General features: G+C 40.5%; 1 pseudogene; it reads left to right on the plus strand.

Moving 5' to 3' along the window:
* Positions 1 to 3,472: 3,472 nt before the first annotated feature.
* Positions 3,473 to 4,698, plus strand: LOC147000259 (glyceraldehyde-3-phosphate dehydrogenase pseudogene; annotated as a pseudogene).
* The last annotated feature ends 663 nt before the right edge of the window (positions 4,699 to 5,361 follow it).

Below are 5,361 nucleotides of genomic sequence, written 5' to 3' on the forward strand. Positions count from 1 at the left end.
TACATTGAAGGAGAGACCATGTCACAGGAGAAAGTGAGGATTCAGCGATTGTCAGGTAAAGTGGGCTATGGCGAGGGCTACCCTCTGTCATTTGAATGTGAAATTAGTACGTTCACAGGAACACCATGCCATTTGATTTCAGGACACTTTAGCTGACAAAGCACTCAGGCCTTCTTGACTATACAAACATTCCCTCCCCCTCCCCAGAATAGTAACACACATGACATCCTAAATGAGGAAGACGTTAAACATGGTGAGGTTGCTATGAGAGGCACTCTTCTAGGAAATGTGTTCCTTATCAGAGCAGTTGAGCTAAAGCATTTTATCTGCCCTCCAGTGAGAATCTGACTCCTACACTCAAAACTTCCCCTGGTGCTCATGGCCTTGGGGATAAAGCCCACAGCATTTACATTGGCACTGCATATTGCTGTGCTACAGTAGAGACCTACTTAAGTACCAATGCACTGCCTAAAAAAACGTGCCTCACTCCCAGCTCATCCTTCATTCAGTGCAACTTCCCTGATTATGCTCAGAGATGGTGAAATATCTTCTGAGATATTTCTATCTGGAGAAATGCACATTTGAGCTGGCTAAAAAGTGGCTAATAAATTAAAGGCAGTATGAGCTATAATTGTAAAAGACTCAGAACACTATATTACTAATCAGAATAAGACTTGTTAAAACCAATAGTTGTCATGAATCTGTAAACAAGGAATAGGAACTAGTTATACATAGTACCATAGAGAGAACACTACAGCAAAACACAAAGAGTGAAAACTCAAATTGAACCCAGGGTACAAAGCTTCCTGTATCCATTACAGAACATGGATAGCTTTAAATCACTGCTTATATTTTTGAAAATCAAACCATAAAATTTTCGTAAACAGGTTATTACAAGTAAAGGATAGGAATAAGGGCTTAGGAAATAAACTGGAAGCTATATACATCTTAATCATGTTTATGGCTTTAATACCAAAAATATGTACTGGGAAAGGAGAGGTAGGGAGGGAAATAGCAGGCTACAGTTGATATGGAGGGAGAATTAGAAAATAGGTGGGCTTTAATTGGAGAGGAGATGTGGGAATTCAATACAGAAGGAAAGGAAAAATAACTCTAAGAATGTTTGAAAAATCCATCAAGATTCATATTGTATTATATTTACCTAAAATGACATACAGTACATATAAATGTATAGTTACATATATCTATACTTATTTAATGAAGTTATGCCAATTGAATTAGCAATGTTCTCACCAAGCCAAGAGTCATAGACTAACAACAACAAGAAGATATCCTCTAATACCAAGTATAAGAAACATCCTCCTGAGTGTTTAGCTAGATGAATCCAGTAGACTCCCCAAATAATATAGGATATTGATGTTGCCCATTGGTTCATTCCCAGAGGCTAACAGTAAGTCTGTATAGCAAACAAACAAACAAACAAACAAACAAAAACACCATACACTTTAGATAAAAGACTAAGAAGATTTAGGCTGGATATGCCTTGAAATCCTCTTTCCTGGTTTCATGGGAATGTAAGTTGCTGTGCAAGCTACCAAAGGAGGGAAGCAATCAAAAGCCCTATCCTGCTGTAAGATGTATGAATCATCACAATGACCAGCATGGCATAATATTCCTAAAAGTGAAATAGTGGTACTTGATAGTAACCAACTTCTGCCTAATTGAACTGAAGGCCCACACAACAGAAGGGAAATTATACCTGGTAATGGAAATGTAGCCAATCACCTATGCTTGGTAAGGTCACAAACACTAGAGGAGAACCTACAACAACTTCCCAAACTTTCCTAAACAAATAAGAGTGGCTCTCATCCTCTATCAAAGAAACTTCTCTTTACAACAAACAGAACTAGTTACAGAAGACCATAATTGGTCAAAATATTAAAAACAATTGATTGTGGGATGCCCAAAGAATACATATCACAACACAACTCCTGAATCTAAGGCATCATAAATAGAGGAGCAGAAAGATTGTATGAGCTAGAGAACCTGGAAGGTGCTGTGAATTTTTGACTACTAGATATGACAGAGAAGCTGTGACACTCATAATACCACAACAATATACTGCCTACACAGGCCTGTACAATAATATCAATAATACCAATAGACATGCTATTGTAGAAGAGAGAAATCTCACAGGGATCCACCCTAGACTAAAGAACTACAGGCAACTAACACCTCCTAAAAAAGTAGGAATTAATTGTCCCCAGAAATGAGCCCTCAATGGGTAGTGAGTCCTGAAATCAGCAACAAATAGACTCAGCAGATTGTACAGAATGTATTTATACACTTATTTATATAGGAAACAATATTAATTAAAGAAAAAGAGGCCAGGAATTTTAGAGGAAGCAAGGAGTGGGATATAGGGGTAGGAAGCATGAAAAGGAAAAGGAAAAATGCTGTAACTGTATTTTAATTTTTAAAATTTTTAAATTTGAAGAGTAGACTTGAATAGTTACAAAATAAAATGAATATAGTATTGTAATCTATAACATTAAAATATGAAACATAATGAGCTACTTACATGACGACAGAGAACAACTACCCAAATTGTCTACCAGAAATAGACATTTGACTACACCTTCCCAGAGGAATAAAAGAAAATAAAAGTGATTTTTGTAATCATGTTATTTAAAATAGGGTTGATGTTCCTATAGGTCTATTCTGAATGTGTGTGCGTGTGTGTGTGTGTGTGTGTGTGTGTGTGTGTGTGTGTGTGTTATGATTAAGCAAGAAGTAACAATAAAAGCATCTCTTGTGTGTAGATACATCCAAGATAGGAGATAGGAAATGGATCCAAATTTGATAATGTAAGGTACAAAGCTTATATTCCAGACCAAAATTTGGAAGTATCAGTAAAACCTATGACACACTTTTAACTTTGTAAAATTCAGCATTGTATAGATTTGCCAATGGAGAAGGCATAGTAATAATGATAAACCCAGAAACAAATAGCATTTGCAATACCAGAATGTGACTTTGAAATATCATTTCCAACATAAAGGAATCAGAGCCACTAGGAGGGGCAAATATGTGATAGGGCATCCATCTAATGAACCTATGATATCTTGGATCACAACACCTAGGAGAGTCTGCTAAAGTCATTTCAAAAGGGCCCAGGAGCTGATCTAAACAGACAACTGTGAGCAAAAAATATAGGGCCACGTGATTGAGACTGCAAAAAGTTAAAATGTCCAGTAGTTTCATCTATACTTTTAGGAGCCTCAAATCTAAATTTACAAACCATCTTGAATGCTAAGTAATAAATCCATTAAACTGAAACCAATTTTTAAAAAGAGAGTGAGAAAGAAGACAGGAAAGGAAGGAGGAGGGAAATGCCATGCTAATACCATATACACTGTGTAGAAGAAGAATGAAAAGAATGGGTATGAGGGTGTATTTGATTAAAACACACTCTATGAAACTCTCAATTAAAAAGTTCTCAATTGGCTCTCTGCTCCTCCCTGTTTTCAGAGACAGCCGCATCTTCTTGTGCAGTGCCAGCCTCGTCCCGTAGACAAAATGGTGAAGGTCGGTGTGAACGGATTTGGCCGTATTGGGCGCCTGGTCACCAGGGCTGCCATCTGCTCTCCACAAGGCAAAGTGGAGATTGTTGCCATCAACGACCCCTTCATTGACCTCAACTACATGGTCTACATGTTCCAGTATGACTCCACCCACGGCAAATTCAACGGCACAGTCAAGGCCGAGAATGGGAAGCTTGTCATCAATGGGAAGCCCATCACCATCTTCCAGGAGCGAGACCCCGCTAACATCAAATGGGGTGAGGCCGATGCTGAGTATGTCGTGGAGTCTACTGGTGTCTTCACCACCATGGAGAAGGCCGGGGCCCACTTGAAGGGTGGAGCCAAAAGGGTCATCATCTCCGCCCCTTCTGCCGATGCCCCCATGTTTGTGATGGGTGTGAACCATGAGAAATATGACAACTCACTCAAGATTGTCAGCAATGCATCCTGCACCACCAACTGCTTAGCCCCCCTGGCCAAGGTCATCCATGACAACTTTGGCATTGTGGAAGGGCTCATGACCACGGTCCATGCCATCACTGCCACCCAGAAGACTGTGGATGGCCCCTCTGGAAAGCTGTGGCGTGATGGTCATGGGGCTGCCCAGAACATCATCCCTGCATCCACTGGTGCTGCCAAGGCTGTGGGCAAGGTCATCCCAGAGCTGAACGGGAAGCTCACTGGCATGGCCTTCCGCGTTCCTACCCCCAAAGTGTCCGTCGTGGATCTGACGTGCCGCCTGGAGAAACCTGCCAAGTATGATGACATCAAGAAGGTGGTGAAGCAGGCATCTGAGGGCCCACTGAAGGGCATCTTGGGCTACACTGAGGACCAGGTTGTCTCCTGAGACTTCAACAGCAACTCCCACTCTTCCACCTTCGATGCTGGGGCTGGCATTGCTCTCAATGACAACTTTGTCAAGCTCATTTCCTGGTATGACAATGAATACGGCTACAGCAACAGGGTGGTGGACCTCATGGCCTACATGGCCTCCAAGGAGTAAGAAACCCTGGACCACCCACCCCAGCAAGGACACTGAGAGCAAGAGAGAGGCCCTCGGTTGCTGAGGAGTCCCTATCCCAACTCTGAGGCCCCCAACACTGAGTATCTCCCTCACAATTTCCATCCCAGACCCCCATAATAACAGGAGGGGCCTAGGGAGCCCTCACTACTCTCTTGAATACCATCAATAAAGTTCGCTGCACCCCCCAAAAAAAAAGTTCTCAATTTTTACAGCACAGTAACTTTAATTATAATTAGCAATATCTCACTGTGTATTTTAAACTAACTACAGTAGAAGAATTTAACTGTTCTCAATATGAAGAAATTACTAATATTTGAGGTAATGGATATGTTAATTAGCCTAATTTGATCATCCTATAATGTACACTAGGATCAAAATCACAGCACACTGTAAGTATGTATAATTATTATGGATCAAATTTTAATTAAATTTCCAAAAGAAACAAAAACTGACTATCACCTAGTTACAATCAATGACCCTAATTGAATCTGTTGCAACCAAACCGTACAAGACAACATGACAAGCTTGAAATCTACCAATACTAAAAAACTACATCTCAACTGTCAGAATTCATACCAGTGTTAAACTTATGAATTTAAAGAAATTCTTATAATTGGCCTATGGTACTTCAAGAGTTGTGAAAGGCATCATATGATAGGAGATCATCTCAAAGTAATTGGATATAGTGGTTAGTGTGGTGGTCTGACTGAAAATGGCCCCCACAGACTCTCACAGTGAGTGGCATGTTTGGAGGCGTGTTCTTGTTGGAGTAGTGGTGGCCTTGTTGGAGGA

This window comes from Mus caroli, unplaced genomic scaffold (genome assembly GCF_978045245.1).
Source record: "Mus caroli unplaced genomic scaffold, Mus_caroli_1 scaffold_19, whole genome shotgun sequence".
In the NCBI taxonomy this organism is placed as follows: domain Eukaryota; kingdom Metazoa; phylum Chordata; class Mammalia; order Rodentia; family Muridae; genus Mus; species Mus caroli.